We start from the raw sequence: 14,376 nt of genomic DNA, 5'->3' as shown, positions 1-14,376 counted from the left end.
TGCCAGGCAAGATGGTACTTTCATACAGTAGGGATTTACCCTTGCTACCCCTAGCTTTAGGGAGCACTTGGTCCATTGTTCGAGGATCCAAGTTACCCTGTCCTTTTTGCTTTTTGGAGTACTTTCCTACACCACAGGAGGTGCCCAGAGCTCCTCCAGTGTGTCCCAGACCTCTGCCATCTTGGAAGCAGAGGTGTTGGGGGCACACTGGACTGCTCTGAGTGGCCAGTGCCAGCAGGTGACGTCAGAGGCTCCTTCTGATAGGCTCTTACCTCTCTTGGTAGCCAATCCTCATTCCTTGGTAGCCAAACCTCCTTTTCTGGCTATTTAGGGTCTCTGCTTTGGGGAATTCTTCAGATAACGAATGCAAGAGCTCACCAGAGTTCCTCTGCATCTCCCTCTTCACCTTCTACCAAAGGATCGACCGCTGACTGCTCAGGACGCCTGCAAAACCGCAGCAAAGTAGCAAGACAACTACCAGCAACATTGTAGTGCCTAATCCTGCCAGCTTTCTCAACTGCTTCCAGGTGGTGCATGCTCTGGGGGTAGCCAGCCTTCACCCTGCACCAGAAGCTCCGAAGAAATCTCCCGTGGGAGTATATGGTTTGTGTTGCCCCTATACCTATGTGCTCCTATTGCAATCTATTGTAATTCTACACTGTTTGCATTACTTTTCTTGCTATTACTTACCTAATTTTGGTTTGTGTACATATATTGTGTGTATATATCTTATCCTCTTACTGAGGGTACTCACTGAGATACTTTTGGCATATTTTCATAACAATAAAGTACCTTTATTTTTAGCAACTCTGTGTATTGTGTTTTCTTATGACATTGTGCATATGATACAAGTAGTATAGTAGGAGCTTTGCATGTCTCCTAGTTCAGCCTAAGCTGCTTTTCCATAGCTACCTTCTATCAGTCTAAGCTGCTAGAAACACCTCTTCTACACTAATAAGGGATAACTGAACCTGGCACAAGGTGTAAGTACCTCTGGTACCCACTACAAGCCAGGCCAGCCTCCTACACCTACCCACTATCCCTTCTTCTACAGATGATTCCCCCTTCTGAGGAAGAGGAATTTCCTCCCTGTGCGGAACCTTCACCAGATGAGCTGGCAGCAGACACTGCTGAGCTTTTGGGTGGAAGGGGGCCTGCCAGGGAAGAGCTGAGTGTGGCACAGCAAACCTGTCCCATGTTAGAGGGTCTCATACAGCAAGCTGTCAAACAGCAAAATAGGGATATCAGTGACAGCCATTGAGTATACTAGGAAGATAACCTCTTGTACACAGAGGCAAGGGACCCAAAACCTGGAGCAGCCAGGAGATTGGTCATTTCCCTGCAGTACAGAGAGTTTCTCGTCTAACTCTAGCACATGACATTCCTTTGGCTGTGCATTTGGGCCAGATAACAACTTGGGAAAGACTTGTTTTCGTGTTTCACTGGCCACATATGTCAGAGGACACCAAAGATTTTTGCAAGTCTTGTGTGACCTGCCAAGCCAGTGGCAAGACTGGTGGCACTCCAAAGGCCCCTCTAATTCCACTACCAGTGGTTGGAGTGCCCTATGAAAGGGTAGAGGTTGACATAGTTGGCTCCCTTGACCCTCCTACTGCTTCAGGCAATAGATTTATCTTGGTGGTTGTGGACCATTCCACAAGATATCCTGAAGCCATACCTTTAAGGACCACTACATCCCCTGCAGTGGCAAAGGCCCTCCTGGGAATCTTTTCCAGGGTGGGTTTTCCTAAAGAGGCAGTATCAGACAGTGGTAGCAACTTCATGTCTGAATACTTGAAAGCAATGTGGAAGGAATGTGGTGTTACCTACAAGTTCACCACCCCTTACCATCCACAAACAAATGGAATGGTTGAGAGGTTTAATAAAACTCTCAAAGGAATGATAATGGGACTCCCTGAAAAACTCAGGAGGAGATGGGATGTCCTGTTACCTTGCCTCCTTTTTGCTTACAGGGAGGTACCCCAGAAAGGAGTGGGCTTCAGCCCCTTTGAACTCCTCTTTGGGCACCCTGTAAGAGGTCCACTCACTCTTGTGAAGGAGGATTGGGAACAACCTTTAAAAGCTCCTAAACAGGACATAGTGGATTATGTGCTTGGCCTAAGATTCAGAATGGCTGAGTACATGAAAAAGGCCACTAAAAACCTTCAGGCCAGCCAGGAGCTGCAAAAGCAATGGCATGACCAGAAGGCTGTTCTGATCCAGTACCAACCAGGACAGAAGGTGTGGGTATCGGAGCCTGTGGCCCTAAGAGCACTCCAAGACAAATGAAGTGGACCCCATCTAAGTGTTGAGAAGAAGGGTGAGGTTACCTATTTGGTAGACCTGGGCACTACCAGGAGTCCCCTTAGGGTGATTCATGTCAACCGCCTAAAACCCTGCTATGACAGGGCTGATCTCACCCTGCTCATGGAAACAGATGAGGGACAGGAAGAAGAGAGGGACCCTCTCCCTGATCTCTTCTCCACCACTGAAGCAGATGCCTTAGTGGAGGGAGTAGTTTTGGCAGATTGTCTATCTGCAGAACAGAAAGACAACTGCATCAATCTCCTAGGACAATTTTCAGACCTCTTTTCAATTGTACCAGGTACAACATCCTGGTGTGAACACACAATTGACACTGGAGACAGCCTGCCTGTCAAAAGTAAAATGTATGGGCAGCCTGACCATGTCAGAGACTGCATTAAACAAGAGGTGCAGAAAATGTTGGATCTGGGAGTGATTGAACCTTCTGAAAGCCCATGGGCCAGTCCTGTGGTGCTTGTACCAAAGCCTCACTCAAAAGATGGAAAGAGGGAGACGAGGTTTTGTGTTGATTACAGAGGGCTCAATCAGGTAACAAAAACTGATGCTCACCCTATACCCAGGGCAGATGAGCTCATTGATACACTGGCATCTGCCAAGTATCTTAGCACTTTTGATCTGACTGCAGGGTATTGGCAGATCAGATTGGCAGAAGATGCTAAACCAAAGACTACATTTTCGACTATAGGAGGGCACTACCAATTAACGAGCCTCAAAGTGCAAGATAGGGCAGGGGAAAGTGGTTTATCTGGGCCACCTGGTAGGTGGAGAACAGATCATGGATTGGGTTCCCCCTACAACTCAGACCCAGGTGAAAGCCTTTTTAGGTCTCAAAGGGTACTATCAGGAGATTCATTAAAAATTATGGCTCCATAGCAGCCCCTCTTAATGATCTCACAAGCAAGAAAATGCCTATGAAGGTGTTATGGACAGCTAGCTGTCAGAAAGCTTTTGAGGAGCTCAAACAGGCCATGTGCTCTGCACCTGTCCTAAAAAGCCCATGTTACTCCAAGAAATTCATTATTCAAACTGATGCATCTGAATTAGGGGTAGGGGCAGTCTTAACCCAACTGAATTCAGAGGGCCAGGATCAACCAGTTGCTTTTATAATTAGAAGGTTGACCCCTAGAGAAAAGCGTTGGTCTGCCATAGAGAGGGAGGCCTTTGCTGTGGTCTGGGCACTCAATAAGTTGAGGCCATACCTGTTTGGCACTCACTTTATTGTTCAGACAGACCACAAACCTCTACTTTGGCTAAAACAAATGAAAGGTGAAAACCCTAAATTGTTGAGGTGGCCCATATAGGGAATGGACGATACAGTGGAACATAGACCTGGGAGTACCCACTCCAATGCAGATGGACTCTCCAGATATTTCCACTTAGACAATGAAGACTCATCAGGTCATGGCTAGTCTTATTGTCCTTCGTTTGGGGGGAGGGTTGTGTAGGAAAGTACCATCTTGCCTGGCATGTTACCCCCATATTTTACTGTATGTATATTGTTTTAGTCCTTGTGTCACTGGGATCCTGCCAGGCAGGACCCCAGTGCTCATAGTATGTGCCCTGTATGTGTTCCCTGTGTGGTGCCTAACTGTATCACTGAGGCTCTGCTAACCAGAACCTCGGTGTTTATGCTCTCTCTGCTTTCCAAATTTGTCACTGCAGGCTAGTGACTAAGGGGCATATTTATACTCTGTTTGCGCCGGAATTGCGTCGTTTTTTTTAACGCAAATCCGACGCAAAGCTAACTCCATATTTATACTTTGGCGTTAGACCCGTCTAGCGCCAAAGATCTTGGAGTTTGCGTCATTTTTTAGCGTGGACACCTACCTTGCGTTAATGATATGCAAGGTAGGCGTTCCCGTCTAAAAAATGACTCCAAGGCATGTGCGCCTTATTTAAACTCCCGTGCAAAAATGACTCACGGGAGTGGGCGGGTCAAAAAAAATGACGTCCAGTCGCTTTTGCGTCATTTTTTAACGCCTGGTCAGGGCAGGCGTTAAGGGACCTGTGGGCTCGGAAGGAGCCCAGAGGTGCCCTCCCATGCCCCCAGGGACACCCCCTGCCACCCTTGCCCACCCCAGGAGGACGCCCAAGGATGGAGGGACCCATCCCAGGGAACTTAAGGTAAGTTCAGGTAAGTAATTTATTTTAAATTTTTTTGTGGCATAGGGGGGCCTGATGTGTGCCCCCCTACATTCCACTATGCCCAATGACCATGCCCAGGGGACATAAGTCCCCTGGGCAGGCCATTGGGTAAGGGGGCATGACTCCTGTCTGTGCTAAGACAGGAGTCATTTCAATGGGGGTTGGGAGTAAAAAAAAATGTCGCAAATCGGGTTGAGGCCAATATTTTGCCTCAGACCTGACTTGCCCCATTTTTTGACACCCAAGCTCCATTTTCCCCTACGCCGGCGCTGCCTGGTGTGGGTCATTTTTTTTGACGCACACCGGTCAGCTGCGCCGGCTAACGTCATTCCATAAATAAGGCGCCCGATGGCGCTTTGGAATGGCGTTAGCCGGCGTTAAATTTTTTGACGCACAACTGCGTTGGCGCAGTTGTGCGGCAAAAAGTATAAATATGGCCCTAAATTTACCAATTCTCATTGGCATACTGGAACACCCTTCTAATTCCCTAGTATATGGTACTGAGGTACCCAGGGTATTGGGGTTCCAGGCGATCCCTATGGGCTGCAGCATTTCTTTTGCCACCCATAGGGAGCTCTGACCATTCTTACACAGGCCTGCCACTGCAGCCTGAGCGAAATAACGTCCACGTGTATATTACTTACCTTCTTACTGAGGGTACTCACTGATATACTTGTGGCATATTGTCATAAAAATAAAGTATGTTTATTTTTAGTAACTCTGTGTATTGTGTTTTCCTATGATATTGTCCATATGATATAAGCTTCTATCAGCCTAAGCTGCTAGAAACACCTCTATTCTACTAATAAGGGATAACTGGACCTGGCACAAGGTGTAAGTACCTTTGGTACCCACTACAAGCCAGGCCAGCCTCCTGCTGTGGCTACACCCTCTTTGTGCCTCCTCCCTGAGGGGAGGGGAGCACATCCCTATTCCTATTGGGGGAATCCTCCAAAACCAAGATCGAGGATTTCTAAAGGCAGGGGTCACCTCAGCCCAGGGCACCTTAGGGACTGTTGTGACTGGTAGGTGACTCCTCCTTGTTTTTCTCATTATCTCCTCTGGACTTGCACCAAAATTGGGGGCTGTGTCCAGGGGGTGGGCATCTCCACTAGCTGGAGTGCCCTGGGGCATTGTAACACGAAGCCTGAGCCTTTGAGGCCCACTGCTAGGTGTTACAGTTACTGCAGGGGGGAGGTGTTAAGCACCTCCACCCAGTGCAGGTTTTGTTTCGGTCCTCAGAGAGCACAAAGGCTCTCACCCCAGGGGGGCAGAAGCTCGTCTCAGTGGCAGGCTGGCACAGACCAGTCAGTCCTGTACTGAAGGATTGGGTAAAATACAGTGGGCATCTTCTAAGATGCCCTCTGTGTGCAAATCCAACACTGGCATCAGTGTGGGTTTATTATTCTGAAAAGTTTGATACCAAACTTCCCAGTATTAAGGGTAGCCATTATGGAGCTGTGGAGTTTGGATTTCACAAACTCCCAGACCATATTCTTAATATGGCCACACTGTACTTACAATGTCTAAGAATGGACTTAGACACTGTAGGGGCATATTGCTCATGCAGCTATGCCCTCACCTGTGGTATAGTGCACCTTGCCTTAGGGCTGTAAGGCCTGCTAGAGGGGTGACTTACCTATGCCACAGGAAGTATTTTGTGCACATGGTATCCTGAGAGGGATGCCATGTCGACTTTGCCTTTTTCTCCCCACCAACACACACAGGGGGTGATTCTGACCTCGGCGGTAAAATGCCCTTACCGCCAGTCATAAAACCGCCATAACACCGCCGCGGCCGCGGTCAACCGCCACGGTCATTCTGACCCACAACGGCCAAACCTCCAAAAATCCGTCCTCCACTGCAGTCCGCCACATCGGCGGGCAGCGATAAACTGGAGATGACCAAACCTCCACCGTCACGCCAACAGAAATACGCCCATGCCATTACGACCCACGAATCCACACGGCGGTCATTCAAACGCGGTATTCCATTGGCGCTACACACCGCCGCGGTCAGAATACACACACATCACCAAAACACAGCCACATTGGACAATTTGAAATACACACACCTGATACACATACACACACCACTCCCACACAATCAACCAACTATAAAACACACACCCACATCACCCACAAACCCCTGCGACCATAATTACTGAGAGAAGGAGAGAGAGACACAGCAGACAATCCAAAGCAAGACACACTGAGGCACACTACACCATCACACACACCACATAGTAGCACAAAGGACCACACACCAACATACTCATCATCACATACACCACCCCACACCTCACCCACACCACCCCATGGCACCCCAAAGGCACCCACGCTTTTCGGACCAAGAACTCCGGGTCATGGTGGAGGAAATCCTAAGAGTGGAACCCCAGCTCTTCGGCTCGCAGGTGCAGCACACCAGTATAGCCAGGAAGGCGGAGCTATGGCAGCGGATCGTGGACAGGGTCAACGCGGTGGGACAGCATCCCAGGAATAGGGAGGACATCCGCAAAAGATGGAACGACCTACGGGGGAAGGTCCGATCGATGGTCTCCAGGCACAACATCGCGGTCCAGAAGACTGGCGGCGGACCCCCACCCACCCCTCCCGAATTTACATCGTGGGAGCAAGAGGTCTTGAACATCCTGCATCCTCAGGGCCTCGCTGGAGTAGCCGGAGGAATGGACTCTGGTAAGTCCCATCTCAACTACTATATCCCCCCCACCCCACCAGCATGCCAACCCACACCCCCACCCTCACCCCCAACCCCCCAGCACATATCCTCCCTGACAATGTCTCACCAGCACAACCCACCCATCCCAACACCAACTCCTGCATGATAACACAAATCATGGGCACCCATCACCTATGCATGACCACTGCACTAACCCCTCCCCCCCACTAAATACCCTCACAACACCTCCCTCAAGGGAATGCCTGCACTGGGGAACAAGGGCACGCTATTGCACACACAGAAACAATAACCAAACTCTCTTACCCCATGCAGGACCCGAACGACAACACACCAGCCAGGAGGGTCCAGAACTGTCCATCCCACCACCGGAACAGGCCCACACTGAGGATAGCAGCTCTGTCGACAGTGAACCTGATGACCAGCCCGGACCATCGGGGACCTCTGGGCAGTCGGTTCCCCTCAGGCAGCTACAGGCCACACCAGACCCGACCCCCTCTGCCGACACCAGCACAGCTCCCACCCAGCGGGCCCATGCCTCTGTCTCTAGGACAGCTCAATCAGCGGTGTGTCCGCCACTACAGGGCACCCAGGCTAACCCAACACCCCAACAACAACAGGGACCTGGGGGCAGTGGGAGCGGGCACACCGGCCAGGGGACAGAGGCCGGGGGAAACCGGGCAGCTCGGAGGGCTGCTGTGCGACAGGGGGGGAGGAGAGGCCCAGGGAACCCACTCTCCAAGAGGCCCTCACCACCATCATGGCAGCCTACCACCACTCCCAAGAAACGATGGCGACGGTACTGGCCAGGTTCACTGAGGTCCAGGCACAGCAGGAAGAACGCTACATGGGGTTCAGGGAGGAGCTGAGAATCATCGGGACCGCAATGGGGACCATCGTCCTGGCCCTCCACAGGATAGAGGACGCGTTGCGGGACCATGGTGCACCACACAGGGCCCCTGTCACTAGGCCGGACCAGGAACAGCCTACCACCTCCGCCGGCGCTAGTGGACAGGAGGTCCCAACACCTCGACAGCCCCCCAGAACCCCACCTCCTGCTGAAGAACAACCACCCCGTAAGAGGAGCCTGAGACCAAAGAAAAAGACAGAGTAGGATGTCAAGACCCCCGCCAGCAGGACATACCCCCTGAACTCTTCCCACTGTCCCACATTGCCACCCTGTCCAACCATGAACTGCCTATGCTCCATCCTTCCCCAGGCAAAAGAACAATGCACCTGTGAGACTGAGAACTGGACTCTGCCATGGATATTCCTCCACCCCCACCCATCACCCTTAGAATCACATGTACCGATATCTAGCACTGTAAATAAATCACATTTTGCACAATAATCTGTTTTGAGTCATGCTGTCTTATTAACAAATGTATTACATATCACTGTTCAATTTCTGTTCTGTCAATTAGTCATGACAACATACCAATGTCAATACGCTGTATTTCATGGGCGAACCAAGCAGAAGTCAGGTACTGAGTCAGACAGCACTGAGAAGGGAAGGGAAAGGCAAAAATTACTGAAAAACATCTGTGGGGAACTACAGAAAGTACAGATGCAGGAGGCTAGAAGCAATTGGGAAATGGCGTGGGTGAATCTTACCTGGGTGTCACTGGAAATACTGTTGTATCACTCTATCCCTATTGTCTGTGTCGTCCTCTGAGTCTTCCTCCTCTTCACTCTCCACAGGCTCCACGGCTTCTACAACACCACCATCTGGACCATCCTCCTGCAGGAAAGGCACCTGGCGTCGCAAAGCCAGGTTGTGAAGCATACAGCAGGCCACGATGATATGGCACACCTTCTTTGGTGAGTACATTAGGGATCCACCAGTCATATGCAGGCACCTAAACCTGGCCTTCAGGAGTCCAAAGGTTCGCTCAATCACCCTCCTAGTACGCCCATGGGCCTCATTGTAGCGTTCCTCTGCCCTTGTCCGGGGATTCCTTACTGGGGTCAGTAGCCACGGCAGGTTGGGGTAACCAGAGTCACCTATTAGCCACACACGTTGTCTCTGTAGCTGCTCCATCACATAGGGGATGCTGCTATTTCGCATCACATACGCGTCATGCACTGACCCAGGGAACTTGGCATTTACATGGGAGATGTACTGGCCAGCCAAACAGACCACCTGGACATTCATCGAATGATAATTTTTTCTGTTTCAGAACACCTGCTCATCGTCTTTTGGGGGTACCAAAGCCACATGGGTCCCATCAATGGCACCAATGATGTTGGGGATGTGTCCAAGGGCATAGAAATCACCCTTCACTGTAGGCAAGTCACCCTCCTCGGGGAAAATGATGTAGCTCCGCATGAGTTTCATCAGGGCAGACAACACTCTGCTCAAAATCTTAGAAAACATAGGCTGAGACATTCCAGATGACATGGCCACTGTGGTCTGGAATGACCCACTGGCCAAAAAATGGAGGACTGACAAAACCTGCACCAGAGGGGGAATCCCTGTGGGTTGGCGGATGGGGGACATCAGGGCTGGCTCCAGCTGGGCACACAGTTCATGGATAGTGGCACGGTCAAGTCTGTATCGAAGTATTATATGGCGTTCTTCCATTGTCGACAGGTCCACCAGCGGTCGGTACACGCGAGGATTCCTCCTTCTCATCGCAAGTCCCAGCGGACGGTGCCTAGGAAGGACAACATGGAGCACAGAGTCAGCCAAAACACAGGTACGTACAGACAGCTTGCACAGTTAAAGAATGGCAATGGGTTGAAAGGCGTGTATGTGTGGCAATGCAAGGCCTAGGCCTGTGTGTCGCAGTCAAAATTAAGCCATGTGGGCCCTTGAAATGGCGGCTGCCTGACCTGTGAAGTGGGACAATGGGATGTGAGGTCAATGCGCTGGCGGGGCACACCGTGGCGGTAGGCGGTCGCAGACCGCGGCGCAAAGCCGCATTGGTTAACATTGAAGCCTATGGGTTTCAGCAGCCAATAACGAAGTGCGCCGGCGGTCGCGGTACGCACCGCCGCGGTACGCACCGCCGCGGACGTGACCGCCATTTTCTATCTGCTTAATCACTCGAGACCTGATCATCCACAGGAGAGGACCTATACTGCAAGTGCTGCTGTGACCTCAGTCTGGAAGATACAATGGCTGCTGCGCCTGGGGAAAGGGCACCTGCCTTCACGTCTGAAGAGTTGGACAAGCTCGTGGATGGGGTCCTCCCCCAGTATGCGCTACTCTACGGTCCTCCAGACCAACAAGTGAGTACACCGGTTGCTAATGGAATGGGCTATGCCTGTGTGGATTGGGGTGGATGTAAGTTGGTGGGGTGGGGGGCGAATGAGGAGTGCAACGCCCGACAGATGAGAGCATGTGCCATATGGCAAAGTGGGTGGGGGGTGGCCAATTACATCTAACATGCAGGTCATTGATGAGTTCCTCCTTTCCACCCTGTACATGTCTAATAGGTCAGCGCCCATCAGAAGATCGACATTTGGCGTGCCATCGCCAAGGAAGTCCGGACCTTGGGGGTCCACAACAGACGGGGCACCCACTGCCGCAAGAGGTGGGAGGACGTCCGCCGCGGAACAAGGAAGACCGCAGAAACACTGCTGGGGATGGCCTCCCAACCTAGGAGGGGTGCCAGTCGCACCATGACCCCCCTGATGTCCCGGATCCTGGCGGTGGCCTACCCTGAATTGGATGGGCGCTTTAAGACATCACAGCAGACACAAGGGGGTGAGTATCAGCACATTCTCCTATCTTTCTGCGCAGTGGAGGCGTCTGGGTGGGGGAGGAGGGCTGTGGGTGACATTAGGCCAGGGCGCTTTCTGTAGTGTAGTCCTCTCCCTTAGGCATGGCCCTGTGCCCCCGGCCCCCACCTCGGTAGGGTGACAAGTACAGCCATTGAAGGTCCAGCATCTCCCATGTGCGCGTTTGACGTCTCTTGGCCTGTTGTCTTAGTCAGTAGTACTGAGTAGTGTACCCCGAATGCGCGGCTTAGTGCATTAGGCACCTGTGTCTGTCCTCTCCGCCAACGGTGTTGACATTGCATGCACTCAACCTGGGCTTCTTTTTTCTCCCCCCACCCTTTCTCTTCATCTTCCTGTGCATGTGTGCATTAGCATCATCAGGCGGAGGAGATATGGCATCGGAGCACGAGGGAGCTGCAGGACACAAGGCCCCGGTGGGCCCAGGAACAGACACCGAGGGCACCAGTGATCCGGAGGGCGAGGGGAGCACCACGACGGGGACCGCTGGTGAGAGCAGCGAAAGCGACACGTCCTCGGATGGGAGCTCCCTAGGGGTGGCGGCAACATCCGTGCCCCCCGCCTCTACAGGTACAGCCGCCACCCAGCGCACCAGCCCCGCCCTCCCAGCAGCCCCTCAGTCTTCGCTCCGTGCCGGTTCGCCCAGGAAGGCGCGCGTCTCCTTCGCCCCAGGCACCTCAGCCCCTGCCCCTGTTGCCCCTGCTGCCCTCAGTGCGGAGCTCATTGACCTGGTAAGGACGCTCATTGTTGGGCAGACGACCCTTTTGAATGCCATCCAGGGTGTGCAAAGGGAGGTGCAACAGAGCAATGCGTACCTGGAGGGCATTCATTCGGGTCAGGCTGCCCATCAACGAGCGTTCACTGCTCTGGCCTCAGCACTGACGGCAGCCATTGTCCCTGTTTCCAGCCTCCCTCTTCTGACTGCCTCCAGCCTGTCTCTGTCTCCTGTTCCTCAGCCTATCCCATCCACACCATCAGACCAGCCTGCACACACCTCAACACCCAAGAGCAGCTCATCCAAACACAAGCACCACAGATCCCGCAAACACTCACCCGAGCAACACCCAGATGCAGACATGCCAACAGCCACTGCCACCCCTGTGTCCCCCTCCTCCTCGTCTCCCTCCTCCCTCCCTGTGACATCTACACTCACACCTGCATGCACCCCAACATCAGCCAGTGCTTCCATCACCACCTCACCCTCCAGTACAGTCCACACTCGTGCAGTCACCACCCCCACTGCCATGTACACGTCCCCTGTGTCCTCTCCCACTGTGTCTGTCACCCCCTCTTCCAAGACACACAAACGCAGGCAGCCACCCACCCAACAGCCATCCACCTCACGACAGCCTACAGCACCAGCACCTTCACCCAATGACAGCACACCTGACTCTCCTACAACCACCTCCTCTACCTCCACTTCCATCTCCACTCCTCCTACCCTTTACCTTGGCCCTAAAAAACTTTTCCTGGCTAACCTTAACCTCTTTCCCCCCGATGACCTCCCCCATCCATCTTCAAAGAGTCCCAAGAGCACCGCAGCCAACACCAGCCCAGCTTCGGGTGTCACTGTTGTGCCTGGGTTCTGGAGCCCACCCTTTGCCAGCAGTGACACATCGAGCTGCAGCAAGGACACGTCCAGCCCCCCCCCGGCAAGAGGACCCGCAAAACCAAGGACCGCCGTGCGAGGACCGACAGGGCTGCCCCCAAGGAGCAATGTGCGGCCACTTCACCACCCACACCATCTGGGGGAGGCAAGGGCCCGAGAGCCCCATCAAAGGAGCGGAAGGGCAGCAGGAGCGCGGAGAAGGTGGACCCCACATGCCACATCCCAGCTGGGAAGGAGGACACTAAGGAGGACACTAAGGAGGCCAGGAGTCCGTGCCCGAAGGGTCCCGAAACGTCACGGTCCGAGGGCGACTGAGCAGGGAGTCGAGGCCAGGTCTGGCTCCCTTGACCTGCTGGATGAGCACCGCTGAACAGGGCCCGCGGTGCAGGAGAGCACCGCTGAACAGGGCCCGTCGTGGAGAAGAGCACCGCTGAACAGGGCCCGCGGTGCAGAAGAGCACCGCTGAACAGGGCCCCGCCGTGGAGATAGGCACCGCTGAACAGGGCCCGCGGTGGAGAAGAGCACCGCTGAACAGGGCCCGCGGTGCAGAAGAGCACCGCTGAACAGGGCCCGCGGTGCAGAAGAGCACCGCTGAACAGGGCCCCGCCGTGGAGATAGGCACCGCTGAACAGGGCCCGCGGTGGAGAAGAGCACCGCTGAACAGGGCCCGCGGTGCAGAAGAGCACCGCTGAACAGGGCCCCGCCGTGGAGATAGGCACCGCTGAACAGGGCCCGCGGTGGAGAAGAGCACCGCTGAACAGGGCCCCGCCGTCTCAAGCACCGCTCCGCTGGGCCCCGCCGTCTCAAGCACCGCTCCGCTGGGCCCCGCCGTCTCAAGCACCGCTCCGCTGGGCCCCACCGTCCCAAGCACCGCTCCGCTGGGCCCCGCCGTCTCAAGCACCGCTCCGCTGGGCCCTTCTTCTCAAGCACCGCTCCGCTGGGCCCTTCTTCTCAAGCACCGCTCCGCTGGGCCCCGCCGTCTCAAGCACCGCTCCGCTGGGCCCCGCCGTCTCAAGCACCGCTCCGCTGGGCCCCGCCGTCTCAAGCACCGCTCCGCTGGGCCCTTCTTCTCAAGCACCGCTCCGCTGGGCCCCGCCGTCTCAAGCACCGCTCCGCTGGGCCCTTCTTCTCAAGCACCGCTCCGCTGGGCCCTTCTTCTCAAGCACCGCTCCGCTGGGCCCCGCCGTCTCAAGCACCGCTCCGCTGGGCCCCGCCGTCTCAAGCACCGCTCCGCTGGGCCCCGCCGTCTCAAGCACCGCTCCGCTGGGCCCTTCCTGTCAAGCACCGCTCCGCTGGGCCCTTCCTGTCAGGCACTGTTCAGGGTTCACTGTGCCCACCATGCATCCTCCTTGTCCAGTGGGGACATTTATCCACCTGATGGACTGTGGCTTTGCACTCCCCAGGATGGCCCAGTGGGCAGCCCACCCACTGTAGAGACATTGAGAGACTGTGGCTTTGCACTCCCCAGGATGGCCCAGTGGGCAGCCCACCCACTGTAGAGACATTGAGAGACTGTGGCTTTGCACTCCCCAGGATGGCCCAGTGGGCAGCCCACCCACTGTAGAGACATTGAGAGACTGTGGCTTTGCACTCCCCAGGATGGTCCAGTGGGCAATCCACCCACTGCAGAGACTTGAGAGACTGTGGCTTTGCACTCCCCAGGATGGTCCAGTGGGCATGGTGGCTCCTCGTGGATCTGGCGTCGTGGACTCATGTGGCTGAGGTGCCCCCCCCTTCCCTTCCCCCTGAGGTGCCTGTAGTTTTTACATCTGATGCCCCTGCAGTGTTCTCTCCAAAGGACTCAGGTCTCCTGTGTGGGCTTTGCCCTTGTTTCTCAAGACTTTGGCCCACGGACA

Source organism: Pleurodeles waltl, chromosome 4_1, assembly GCF_031143425.1.
Source record: "Pleurodeles waltl isolate 20211129_DDA chromosome 4_1, aPleWal1.hap1.20221129, whole genome shotgun sequence".
Classification (NCBI taxonomy): Eukaryota; Metazoa; Chordata; class Amphibia; order Caudata; family Salamandridae; genus Pleurodeles; species Pleurodeles waltl.
This window is presented reverse-complemented; position numbering follows the sequence as displayed.